We start from the raw sequence: 15,060 nt of genomic DNA on the forward strand, positions 1-15,060 counted from the left end.
TATCTATTTCAATGTTAAACATATTCGAACACGTGATCAAATGGTTTCCTTTATGTGAAAGCGTATGGTCTTAAAACCGTGTTGTTGGGAAATATGACTGTCATGTTTGTTTTGCTTGTTGTTTAACGCCTCACTAAGCAATATTCCAGCTATATGACGGCGGTCTGTAAATAATCGAGTCTGGACCAGACAAATCAGTGATTGACATCATGAGCATCGATCCACGTACTTGGAATTCGATGACATGCATCAACCAAGTCAGCGAGCCTGACCACCCGATCCCGTTAGTGACCTTTTACGACAAGCATAGTCGCCTTTTACGGCAAGCATGGAGTGCTGAAGACCTACTCTACAGGTCGACTGTCATGTGAAACACATATTAGACGAACGGTATCTGTTCGAGCATATTTTACCCTAACAAAAGGCTTTGAAAGCATTAAATTATATTAGACAATTTTTGTACATTTATATATACATATGTACATTTGATGTTGAACTTTTAAACGATAATCCACATGTAACAAGGCTATAAAAACTATACAGTAGCCTCATACCTCCACAAGGTTAAAGAACTACCAGGAGAATGCCACGACTGACACTCGAACAAGGCGTGCGAGCAACACATGCACACATAGCAAGAGCCTTTGGCTGTTCCTGTGTTGCTGTCACCAACTTGATGCAAGGGTACAGGAAGACTGGGCATATAAAACAGGCCAAGAACAGTAAGACTGAGGTAGACCATGCCCTTGGAAGACCGGTACTTGAGTACGTTACATCTCCGCAATCGCTGCCACACAGTGATGTCTTCAGTAGAGAAATGCGTCAGGTCATATGGTCAGCCGACAAACAGTGGCAGTTGATGGAAACCTAACCGTCCAACGATACATAGATGCAATCATTCGTGCTGTCGTCCTACCTTTCACAAAACAGCAACCCCATTATTTTATTCACAAAAAAGTGTTTGTTTGTTTGATGTTTAACGCCGCACTCAGCAATATTCCAGCTATATGACGGCGGTCTGTGAAAAATACTCAACAATGAGTTGGCTTAAAACACTGGTTGATGATAGTTACATCGATTATGATAGGATTACGTGTCACACATGGGGACAATAATTTATTTTAACCTCCTGATCAGATGACCAGAACCTTCATTAATCTTTGTTGATGAAAGCATCACATTAAATTAAAAAACAAGCAATTAGTTATTCAGATATACTTTAAAAGTTCTAATACAGACCGATTTCTTTCAAGTCGTTTAGGATGAAATGCCCGCTCGGACGGGAAAATAGATATTTTAGATTTAGTATTTGATAATGTGAATCCCTTGCAATTGCAAAGTCCACTCAGTCAAGCAAAATATTGTAATTGTAGCAGATATTCTGTGTGTATTGTTCGTTACCGATTAATATATCGTTGTGGATAATGCTTCAGTCTGATTCACTGTCGAATGTCTCGAGAATTCAGTTTTCAGTTTATGACGCGTTTAGACGATGTCCACCACCTTCATCTATTTTGTACCCATAAGCGAGGTACATCCATAGGGAAAATTCCAATATATCCAAAAATATACAATTTTGTATATATGGTACAGTAAACTACGGTTATAACGAACCCAAAGAGACTACTAATTTTAGTTTGTTATAACCGTAGTTCGTTATAAGCATATATACAGCATAACTACATCAAATAGTTGGGACCAAAAAGTAAGTTCGTTGTATCCGTCTGTTCGTTATAAGCGTGTTCGTTTTAACCGTGGTTTACTGTATATCCAAAAATATACAATTTTGTATATATGGATAGATTTTACCACTGCTTCACTCAGTTTCTCCTTACTGGATTCTCAAAATATGTGGTTGATATTGAAAATATTACTAATAATACCGGACAGTATTATTGCATGTGACAAACTATGTTCATTATGACAACTATATTTGGAGTGTTATGAAATAATTGGCATTTATTCATGTTGACAGCATTTTACATAATAAAGAAATAGAAGATTTCAGCAGACTTTTGTAACAGTTAGATATATAATACGTCCGCCTACTGTTTCCAAATTTGATGATCTATGCATACAAGTAGTTCAGAGTAGTTTTAAACAGTGACGGTAAAATAAATTTATCGTGAATAGCGGCAAATATGAATATATACAATTTAATATATATGTTTCTGTTATGTCATGGTATGGTGATTCTGAATCGAAAATATTGCTTGATATTGTTTGACAAACAGTTGTATGCACTGTCCATCGTGATACTTCTACTTAAGTATATAAAAAAGGATATTTGTTTAGACATGCGTTCATTGTAAACAAGGATTAGTGTGACAGGATAACTAAGTTTGTCATCTGGTATAATGGTTTTATTATTTATAGAAGAATTGTGTCTTGAACGCAGCATGGCCACATATTTACACTATTCTTTCATGTCATGAGAAAATATATTCTATATTTGTCGATTTTACACTATTCCCTTTCCTCTGGACATATAATTATTATTCATTTGTTGTTGCTACTTTTTAATAATGATAAGGATGGTGTAAAAGAGTGGATAACTAGAATTTAAAGTCATTAGGAGAAGCTCTAGGAAATCTTGCAGGGAAAGCTGCAGCTACACTTCATGGTATATTAAGAAGTATTGTATCCTGGCTCTAGACTTTATTCGCTGAGAATGCTACTTAGCTTAGTCAAAACTATTTATCCAAATCCTGAATAAACCTGCCGCATTTCCATCAACTCTTAAGTGTTGTTTTCTGATCGATATGTTGTTGATTTTGAGTAACAATATGTGGTGTTTGTTCAATTACTGAACGTGGTTCAGATGTTACTTCTGTGTTTGGCTAAATTACAGCAGATGGCTGTGGTTTGACTATTACTGTCTCACCCGTGCTTGGGTGAGTTATTAAGACAGTGTTAATATCTGAATTGATACCTAGTGTTTGTTTATCAGTAGTAATTACAATTTTATTATTATAACCTACCACTTGAACAATCTTAAGTTCCATGTTACTCGGTGTCATATACAGACCTGTCCCAAAAACATAGTCTACTTTACCACCAGCATACTGGTAAAGCATCTTGATATGGGTTGTTGGCCGAAGGTGGATCAACAGGTGACGAAATAGCATCCTCTACGTTTCAGCAAACTGCTTTTGTGCAACAAATGCTGCGAATCCACCAATGATGTTTGTACGTGTTTGCGCCTGAGCCCCAACAACAGCCCATACATAAGTTCTGACTGAGTCATTAAGTCTTTCAATACCGGGGTGAGTAATAACTTCTGATTTATTTAAAATGAATTCCAAGCTTTTTCAGCATCTTGTGGTTGCTCAACCTGTTGAACAGCGAATACAACTCCACCCTCAAAGTTTACATGATCATCTCTCCACTCGTTACTCGAGAGAGCAATGTCCTATCGAAGCCAACCACCTTTCAATAAACTATTGCTGACTTCTTGAACAGAGCGTGTGCCACTGTATGGGATACCAAGACCATGATTAACTCCATGCAGACGCCAATCTAAATGTGTTGAAATAGCAATTTCACCACACATATGTTCATATGCCCGCTGATTGTATTGATTATTTGATGGATTCCATCCTGTGGTAATGGTTGACTTATATATGAACTATATGATCGTTTATGATACTGTCTTATAGACTACATGAACACACATGTTAAGTAGTTATATGAAGGTGATTTCATAAACATCATTTTATCCACAGCTTATTCTGTTCAGTTAGTTTTATTCAAACGGAAATGTTCATGCATCAATGTTTTATGAAGTTATGTACAAACTTAGATTTGTACCCTTGGTAAATGCATATAGCTGTACATCTTCCGTATTTGCAAACAGACTAAACGATTACTTGTTACACTGAAGCAGATGACATCTTTACTACCTTTGCGTTACAAAAGAAACTGAGCATATTCTATCCCAGTAGATGGAGAAGAGGATAATCCCATTGTTGTTTGGTCAGTTAAGAGAACTGTTACATGAGAATCATTTGCCAGACATTCTCATTCACAACAAACCAAACACGAATTTACATATTATATTTACCAAATAATGCAGCCATTATATATGATAAATACGTCATTTAGAAGTGAGGCGCTCTAACAGAACAGAACTTTGGTTAATGAAGACATGAGTCAACAATCTACGTCTTGTTTTATTAGATGTAGAACACAAAAACACAAATATTGGTATTCGTCACCGATGTCTTTTAAACCACATAAAGTGCATATTATTTTATTATGTAGGATACATTGCCACCAGCCTACTCTAATTGGCATATAAAAGTCAGCCAAGCATCATCTACGTAGATTATAGTTCCATCGATCGCGACGTCGATGTTACTTTCATCTACGTAGATGATATATTTTCTTAGACCGTGGCCCTAATACGCTTCCTCAAGGTAGCAAACATGTATGAGATAAATATATCAAATCAATACATTGCATACTTGATATGCGCGTTTTAGTGCTGACATTGATATAATTTTGTTGATATGACTCATGTCATTTGAATTGTTAGTGCTGTAAATAAACATATGAGTAACACTTTGTGGTGTTCTTTCCTTACTCCTTACTTGCTGACAAATGGGTGTCCACTTAAACCGTAGGTAACAGGCATGGTATTAGTAATGAATCAACCATTACTAAAAGTGTCTAACAAGTGGGATGTCTGACAGATGAGAGGACGCCAAATTTACGGGTCACCCAAATTCTCCACCAAAACTACATCATAGAATTCTAAGTCGACAGTCTTGGTGTTTTCGTTTGCTGGTTAGCTTTTACGGGTCAAAAGCAAAGTTAATCGCATAACTTTCGTGACGCATTTTAGGCCTGTCATACAGTTCCTGAAACAAATATATCCAATACAGCCGATGCAAATCAATCATATTTGGCAAGACTAGATTACTGCAGTTATATATTATATTAATATAATTAAACAATTGTTTTTATTTTTGTAAAATATGTTCATTTCAGAAACTAGATGTTAGTCTAGCCAGCGGTCTAAACTCGCATTAATTTGGTTACACGTTTCATGATTTACAGTATTCGTGAAAAATATATTTAAACAATTAGCCACAATTAGACCCTTTGGTAGGAGTAGAGGGAATGAAAAGCATAGACTTGCTAAGTATTTTATGATATTCATGCTAGCTCAAAAGAAACTTTGATTTATGTTTGTAGTACACCCCAAAAAGAGGGATTACACAAGTGATATATTAAGATGACATACAACTTATACGTGTATAAACTACTATCAAACAGTGAGGATAACAGGTGTTTGCAAAAAGGTGAGCGTATCCTGCACCACCGGTAGAACAAACACATGCAAAGGCAAGTTATTTGTTAAACCCGAAAAACACGGAAACAGAGAATTTCATCGGACATAACTCCATTTGCTATTTCTGTGGTAGTCACCAATCAACTCATTTATACTTCCAAAAATAGCTTTAACCCTTTTAAAGCTTTTGAGAAATTCAAAAGTATGGGTATGGTCTGACGAAGCAAGAAGCACAAATGGGGCATGTTTCGGCCAATGATTAGAGTATTCTTGCAAGTCTAAGGGTCCAACAGGAGTTATTTCTGCGACATGCTATTTCAAAACCCAAAATTCAGAGTGATATTTATGAAAAGAAAAATTGAAATAATACAAATATAAATTCCTTCCAGGTGAAGGCTATCACTTGAAATCAAAATAACAAAGCAGATTTTAGTCAAAGACACATCTCTTGGGGTAGAAGTTCATTTCCGTCACCATTTTATGGTATTTCTGGAAAGGAAAATTAACTTACAAAGTTGTAATATACATGAAGGGCTTAATGTTGCTGATTAAGAGCAAAGATATAAACTCTCACTGACTGCTCAGTAACATTCATGTAATATTAGTAATATTCAAATAAGTGTACTTGTTCTTGGTGTGTGTGACGTGGATACATATACATAAACGTATAGAAGAAACGTCAACAAACTTGTAACTATGTATAAAATAATAAATAAGCAATGTCCTTCATAATTATGTAACTGATCTTATACCACCAGCTGTGTCACAGAAGGTCAATTATAATCTCAGAACCGCCATGATTTTGTAGTTCCATTTGCACGGACATCTACGTTTAAAAGATCTTATATTATAGAAACATTAGGCCAATGGAATAATCTATCATCAGGAATCAGGGATAGTCCGTCAATATCTTATTTTAAAGCTGTTGCATCTGAGCAGCCTACATCACCACCTATGCACTATAATTGCGGTAAGAGGTCTACAAACATATTGCACACTAGATTGAGACAGAATTGTAGCACACTAAATTCCAACGTGTTTCGTGTTAATTTATCTGATACTATTTCCTGTAAATGCGGAGCTCCTTGTGGAAATTCAGTCCATTTCTTCTTCGAATGTACCTTATATGATGACTTTAGGGAGACATTACTGACAGCTATCGATAATCTTGGAGGACTAAAAACTCTACATAGTATTCTTTTTGGTGATCCAAACTTAGATGTTTTCCTGAATACAAAACTATTCTTGTCTGTACACAAAATTATAGAAACGACTGACAGATTCAGTAGCTAGCATATTATTGTTTCCAAACAGATAATCATTAATATTGTTAAATCTATATACAACACTAACATGTATAATATTAGCATATGTATGAGATGCACACTGTCTTCAATTTCCAGCACATTGTACATATCCTTCATATGAGCACTGTATATATATTGCGCACTATGTTTCCACAATGTGATGCTTCAACTGTAAATTGTTCATTTTCATTATGCAATATTATGCATAACTGTATATAGGGAGAAGGCGGTAATAAGTGCTGCACTTGTACCCAATCCCTTTGTCTTTTTGGACAATACAATATGTTTAAAAATAATAATAAGCAACCAATGTATTATGATCAGGGTCCATTGGTATCCCTTCAGCAAGTGCGAATCAGGTCCTAACATATCTGTTTTGTCATGTATCACGCGCAATACAGTCGAACCTCGCTTATCCGGATAATTGCTTTTTCTAAAATGTTGTCCGGATAAACGAGTTTCTGGATATCTGAATACCTTGTTAACTGACCAGAAGTCCTTCCCTTACCTCAATTCTACCGAGGCATATGTGAAATGAATGGCAAAAATATGATTTACGAAGGCTCGACCAATTACTAATAAAATACATTGTGCTGTACAGACCTACGCAGCATGTTCTGACAGCGCACTGCATTATCGAAACGGCTGAAGAAATGCATATATAGCCTAGTTTAGACTATGCACTTGTTTTGTGTACAGATACGACGGCAAGGTTAGGGCAACCTGACACACATGAGCTCTGCGTTCATCACAGTTTGTGACGGATTAAGGATACGAACGAACTAACACTTGTTTGGCAGGTAGGTTTTGTTAAGATTTGTTATCTTGTTCTCTCTCTACCCTCTACTTCCTTAATCGCAATTTAAATCCTAAATAGACTTTCGGGCCTAACACTGTGACAATTTTAGACCCTCTGTTTCTGTACTTACTTGAGCTCATTTCCCCTAATGTTTACATCATCTCATACGATTAAGTTATCAATGATGTCAAAGCTGTCTGACATATTTCTTATGAACAGTTTATGAAGCTAAACAATGTCCAAGTGACTTAAACACAAAAATACGCGCTATCCATTTGATCGACGTTTGTATCTAATTTTTGGGGAGAGGAGGTGCTAACTACTACTTAAAAACAGAGATCATATTAGATTACTAATGAGATGGTGATAAGGCTCAGGTTATGAAACAATCTGAACTCACAGTTTTGACTTACTACACAATACACTGCCTGGGACCCCAGCTTCAATGGCTACAGTGTGCAAAGATTGTTTCTCCGCAATCGCTACCACACAGTGATGTCATCAGTAGAGAAATGCGTCAGGTCATATGGTCAGCCGACAAACAGTGGCAGTTGATGGAAACCTAACCGTCCAACGATACATAGATGCAATCCTTCGTGCTGTCGTCCTACCTTTCACAAAACAGCAACCCCATTATTTTATTCACAGAAAAGTGTTTGTTTGTTTGATGTTTAACGCAGCACTCAGCAATATTCCAGCTATATGACGGCGGTCTGTGAATAATGGAGTCTTGACCAGACATTCCAGTGATTGACATCATGAGCATCGATCCACGCAATTGGAATACGATGACATGCATCAACCAAGTCAGCGGGCCTGACCACCCGATCCCGTTAGTTGCCTATTACGACAAGCATATCACAAAAAGTGAATGGGATAGGGTACAAGGTCCCTAACTTAGGACACCTTCTCCCTGATATTTACACAGTTGATTTACATCTGGTACTAAACATGAACACAACCGAAGGAAAGGAAAGATTAGGAAAGATAAATGAAAAATGACAACAATATAGTTTACATAATTCTCTTTGTAATACGCATATAACTCTGTACCAATTGGAATTGTGTATATTGTCTTGTTCTGGTAAATCCCCATTTCCATTGAATATCAAATTGAGATCTGTTGGTGTATTTTCGGCTATGTTGCTTATATTTCTATATAAAGTGTCTCTTTCACCATTTAACAAGTCACATTCAAAGAAAAAAATATATACATTTTCACATTTACTACATCACAAACATTCTGCTGTGCCCTTAATTCCCTGTTTACGTAAATCATAATTTAACTGACTAACCTTACGTCTCAGCTTAGTACTACAATGCTCCCGTCGAGTTAAAAATATATAAAGGGTTTTGGCAGTATTTACCTGCTGGGCATGAAAAAAACAGAACTTGTGCACATCAGATAAAACACCATATTCGTCATTAAAATATATTGCTGAACAGTCTAAGTTAAAACGTAGGTCTGAGTACAGAGGATGGTTCAGTAAAATATGAAGCTCATCCTCAATACAACCATCGGAGCACATGTCTGGGCATATTCTAGGCAGCATAATGTTCTACACCAGGGGACTGTCGGTATCTCAGCTTCCTGCACGATACCCCCAGCAGGAGTTACGTCATCCCTTTATCTTCTGACGAGTGTGCACAGCGCTAGCGAATATTAAACAAATACTCAGCAATGAGTTGGCTTAAAACACTGGTTGGTGATAGTTACATCGATTATGATAGGATTACGTGTCACACATGGGGACAATCATTTATTTTAACCTCCTGATCAGATGACCAGAGCCTTCAATAATCTTTGTTGATGAAAGCATCACATTAAATAAAAAAACAAGCAATTAGTTATTCAGATATGCTTTAAAACTTCTAATACAGACCGATTTCTTTCATGTCGTTTAGGATGAAATGCCCGCTCGCACGGGAAAATAGATATTTTAGATTTACTATTTGATAATGTGAATCCCTTGCAATTGCAAAGTCCACGCAGTCAAGCAAAATCTTGTCATAGTAGCAGATATTCTGTGTGTATTATTCGTTACCGATTAATATATCGTTGTGGATAATGCTTCAGTCTGATTCACTGTCGAATGTCTCGAGAATTCAGTTTTCAGTTTATGATGCGTTTAGACGATGTCCACCACCTTCATCTATTTTGTACCCATAAGCAAGGTACATATGTACCTAGGTGTTCAGAGTCTGCTATGCCAGACTGGGTTTATCAAATTAGGTGATGTGGGTACGGAAGAGCCCACTCCTGAATGCGAAGGGGCACTGATCTAACGCAATCCCCGGGACTGGTTGTTGCCTTTGTTATTGTTTTTCCCCCAGTGAGTACCCGGATGATACGCAACGCAACTGAGCGTGACCAGAGACTGGGCTACCGTCTGCAAGGACAGTTTAATAAACTTGGAGGCTGGAGGCAATATTTGCTTTACGCATTTTTGCATAAACACTGATTGGTTAACTGTGATCCATAACGATTTCGACAAAGGGCGCATGTTAATTAATTTCTTCAGCCTAAACAAACAGACAAAAAGAACGGCGGAGCTCATCGGATGTCGTCATTTAGAAATACCCCAGATGGTTATAGTTTAATTCTAATAAAAAGTATCCATGCAGTGAAAGCATTTTCGGATTTCGGCTTGCGTCGATAATACGATTACTCCTCCCTTGTTGTCATCCACGTTTTCTCGTATAACCCTACACTTGTGTATTTGTCGTCATTCACTTGATGCTCAGTTAATGAATTTATTACAGGTACAGTTAGTGGTAGCACCACTTAGATTAACTGAGAAAAGTTCCCATTTGGCATTTATTGTGTCTGGGGTAATTATTCAATCTAAATCCAGGTTTGAAGTGAGGTGAAATGTGTGTTATCTAATATGCACGTGGCAGCCCAGCAAGAGATGAATGATCAGTTGATTTACTTTTTTTGTAAATCAACGGATCGTTCCTAGTCATCAAAGGATTAACAGAAAATACGTTGATTGATTAATCACTGTTATCTTGCACAGTGGATATGTCAAGAGTGAGTGTTTACATGTCTAGGTTTACTAAAACAAAGGGAATACACTCATATCATGGCGTGAAGTGCCGATGTAAAAACAACATACTTTGGTCAAAGGGTTAACTGATAATACGTTGATTGGTTGATCATTGTTATCAATCACTCAATGGATTTTTTAGGAACCGTGGACGTTATGAAAATAGTTGTCACGTGGGCTTTCTCAGCCGACCCTTGAGACTTGACACCTATGTGAAACACCTGAAACAATCCAAGTGATCAGTTCAGAAACGAACACGGGTTATTATATCCCAAAACGATATATATATTTTAAAATATTTGATTGTTACAGAGACACGTGACATCGAATACGTTTCGTTGTACAGCTGCAGACGAGTGGGATATTATTCCTTTGTGTGGATATTTACGGATACATTCCTCGAACAAGGAAGCTGCCTAAACTTTATACACATAAATTTGGTAGGTTGTAATTATGATATTTGCATTTTGTTTTCCTTCATTTGAACCGATTCGTTCTTGTTTCTCTACGTCTTGGTTTGGAAATTCTTCAATGCGCGATAGACGTTGTTTTCACAGGTCTTTTCTTTTGTAAGCGTGTATATATTACCGTCAATTTGTAAAATGTGATTCTCTCAGGCAATTTATAAAATGTGTAAATATTCCAGTCATTTTGACTAAAAAATCTGTCCAGATTGATTAAGACGATCAAAAGGGCCTACAAACATCACAACAGATTATTATGTAGGATTAGAAGCCAAACAACATAGAAATGTACTTTTCAACGTAACATTTTCAGTCTCTTCGTGATGACATTAAACATCAAAATGTTTGGAATTCGTTATCATAATAATACAGATGGAAATGTTTTTCAGTCACTTTGTAAAATAACTGAATATTTAGACGTTTAATAAATTTGTTACACATTTGACAGTAAAAAACATATACACACTTTAAAAAAAAGCAATGCTCAGGTGAAATATTTACTTTGTGATGCAAGTGAAAATAGTGTAAGCGAAAATCGCAAAATTACCAAGCAAGTGACTTATCAAAACTTCATCACCATTACCGATACTACCCACAAAGATACCGAAATTTCCTTATTATCTCGAAAACTGTATTTCAATTTGTTGATCAATGTGACCATACGCCCTTATTACTACCCGTAAAAGTGACTAATGCGCTTACGAATGGCGCAGCAGAGGTCGCGAACTAGTCTAGATTTCCGCTATACATCCGGGTACTCATTCGGAAAAAACAATAACAAAGGCAACAACCAGTCCCGGGGAATTGCGTTAGATCAGTGCCCCTTTAAGGGGTTACCAAAAACGGAACCCCCAAAAGGATGGTAGTAATACTGGTTTATTCACACCATTATTTGCCATGGTATACTTGTTCGTATGGACAATGAGTTGTTTCCTACTTCCACGTATTTATATGTTGATACGTTTGTTCAGGATAAATGTTTCTCCCCAATCACCAAGTAGATGAGACACATGATCAATATAGTCCATCATTCTGAGATTGTCACTGTCTGGAGTTTGTCTGAAGGTTGTTGGCGATTGCTAGGTAAATTAAATGTAAGTATTGGGCAGTGGTCACTTCCCCAGGGAGTCATTATGAACATCCCTGCTAAGTTTTTGTGATAAATTAGTTGTTATAAATCAAGGGTACACTGCTGTTGGGTTTGGGTGTTGATGCCGGGGGGTAGAGTTGGTTATCATGTAAACAGATTAGGTTCTTGCTGTCAAGCCTATCTATTATACGATTAACATATTAATCAGTGTATTTTTTGTGTGCCCCAGAGCGGGTGATGTGCATTGAGGTCTCTTATAAAAAGGATGTTGGGGGTTATACATTTACAATACAAAAACAGAAATTATGTGAACACCAAACTCACAATAGATATGTGTACCCTACTCACACACAGGAGTCCCAAAGAGGGACAGGTCAGCCGAAATTGCCTAGGCAGAAGGCGACCTCTTAAACACTTAATGCAACAACAACATACACATTTGGAGAGGATTTCCAATTCATTAGATGTAAAAGGTTTACTTTTTGTGTGATATATTGTAATAATGTTTACTTTAGTTTTACGGATAGTTGTTTTAATTGCAAGGGGTGCGTACAGTAATTGTTTTTCTTGCTATTGATTTGCACATGTACCCGCCACTGTAAGCGTGTCTGCCCCATGCGCTTGATGTATTGGAGCCAGAGCTATAATTACGTTCGTCATTCTAGAAGTGTCATACACTGGTATCATCATCCTTTAGCAGTTTACAGTCCACTTCTGAAGTAATCCAATTTCTAGACGACATACACTAGTAACAGAAATCCTATAATTATACATATGAAAAGGTATTTCTCAGCAGGAAACAGACTATGTGTGTGGCGGGATAGTGGCGTAAAAGTAGTTCGATTGTGGTACACTTAGGTATCCTGTCGTGGGTTGCTTCCCCCTATATCGGGGGCGGTCGGGTAGCATGGTGGTTAAAGCGTTCGCTCGTCACGCCGAAGACGCGGGTTCGATTCCCGACATGGGTACAATGTGTGAAGCCCATTCCTGGTGTCCCCCGCCGTAATATTGCTATAATAGTGCTAAAAGCGGCGTAAAACCATACTCACTCACTCACTCCCCCTATATCGGATGCGAAGATACTGATATGTACTCCGCCTAACGTGGAGATATATTAAGCCTTTTCGTGTGTGTTCTTATGTTATATTTAGAATAGTGTAGCCAGTTAAATCTATTAACAGTATCAAGCCTCATGTGGCCATTTCTGAAAAAAAAGTATTTTATTATTTTATATTAATCAATAAGGAATTCATCAACAAATATTAACATTTGTTAATATGTACAATTATGACACACAAATGATTGTTTCTGAAAAAAGTCCGTTAATTAAATAACCCATTTGTATCAGTTACGCAGTTCGCAGTGGTGCCTGAATACACTGATTGTGCTTGATTTCTAGGTGCATTCCAATTAAAGTTCTCGGTTCATCTGATGCATACACACAAGTACCTGCGTTTTTCTAATTTAAACAATGAGCGTTGTGTATTTTGTATATACAATCAAAAACAACAGTTTTTGTGACACCAATATTTTAGTGTATTTTTCAATTAAGTAAAGTTTGGTTTTCAATATTGTTGTACATGTAATGAATCAAGTCACAAAAACGCAACTGCTTCAGAAAAGCATGCATTCCACGCAAAAGTTGACTTTTATGCAAGCCCCATGCATTTCACTACCCAAGAATGAGTATAAAAACATGTGCGTTAACGGGATTCCATATGCATTGTTTGGCATCGTGCTGACAACAACCACTCAGAACAACAAAATTACACAATTATTATCCCCCGCCCAACAAAGTTAGAAACGTGCTCCGTCCGTCCGTCCGTCCGTCACGTTTCGTTTCTGGAGCATAACTCATAAACCGTTCAATATTTTTGCATCAAACTTTGCAGGTCTGTCAGGTACATGCTGAACTGGTGCCTTTTGCTATTAAGAAATTTTAGAAATTTATATTTTTTACGTTCCCATGGCAACAAGATGGACTTAGGTTCTGTGAGGGTAGGGTTCGTTTCCGGAGCATAACTCATAAACCGTTCAATATTTTTTCATCAAACTTTGCAGGCCTGTCAGGTACATGCTGAACTGGTGCCTTTTGCTATTTAGGAATTTTAGAAATTTATATTTTTTACGTTCCCATGGCAACAAGATGGACTTAGGTTCCAAACTCTTCTTTTTTTTACAATTTCCATGACAAGTTCCACCTCGGTTAAAACAGATTAGGGTTTGTTTAGATTTAATTATGTCATAAATTCTGCAACAGGGGCCGGGGATATAGCCACGTTAGTGGCAAACTCTTGTTCAACGTTAACATTACGAATTGACACGCCCGTCCGAAAATGAGCGTCTGCGAGCCATTGGTATGCTTGAAGAAGGATCGAGTCAACGTGATGTTGCAAGACACATTTGGTGTTTATGGTAACGTTGGCGAATGCAGTCAGAGACCATCCTCGGAGTGGCAGGCCATGCGTAACCAATAATCGACAAGACAACTGTATTCGAATAACACACCTACGCAATCGATTCTAGCCAGCAACAGTGACTGCAAAAAGCATCCCTGGCCTTCGACGAATATCTTCACAAACCGTACGTCGCCGCCTCAGATGTGCAGGGATTGTCGCCAGAAGACCCGCCAGTCGTCCCATTTTGACAGGAAACCACTGCCAAGCACGTCTACAGTGGTGCAAACAGCGTCTACGCTAGACGGCCATGCAGTAGGGACAAGTTCTATTCACTGACGAGTCTCGTTTTCACCTCAGCCACAGCGATGGACGGATTCGAGTGTACCAACGTCGAGGTGAACGTTACGTCAATCATTGTGTCATGGAAGAAGATCGGTTCGGGGGCGGCAGCGTTATGGTATGGGATTACAGCAAGACAGAGGACCCGTTTGATAGTGGTAGAGGGAAATCTCAATGGACAGCGCTACTGCGACGAGATCATCCGCCCTGTTGTTCTACCGTTTTTGCGTCGTCATGGCCCAGGCATTACCTTTCAACATGACAACGACCAGCCACATATTGCTCGACTTGTTCAGGATTCTCTTCAACAAAACAA

At 37.7% G+C, this 15,060-nt stretch overlaps 1 protein-coding gene across 1 annotated transcript in view; it reads left to right on the top strand.

Moving 5' to 3' along the window:
- Positions 1 to 7,308: 7,308 nt before the first annotated feature.
- The window catches only part of LOC124134018 (sodium-dependent proline transporter-like), a 34,804-nt gene continuing 27,052 nt past the window's right edge, over positions 7,309 to 15,060 (top strand). The window contains exon 1 of the mRNA XM_046498633.2: positions 7,309 to 7,403. The gene's annotated coding sequence lies outside the window, so the exon portion shown is untranslated. The remainder of the gene's footprint in view (positions 7,404 to 15,060) is intronic.

Source organism: Haliotis rufescens, unplaced genomic scaffold, assembly GCF_023055435.1.
Source record: "Haliotis rufescens isolate VD_foot unplaced genomic scaffold, xgHalRufe1.0.p SCAF_17, whole genome shotgun sequence".
Lineage (NCBI taxonomy): Eukaryota > Metazoa > Mollusca > Gastropoda > Lepetellida > Haliotidae > Haliotis > Haliotis rufescens.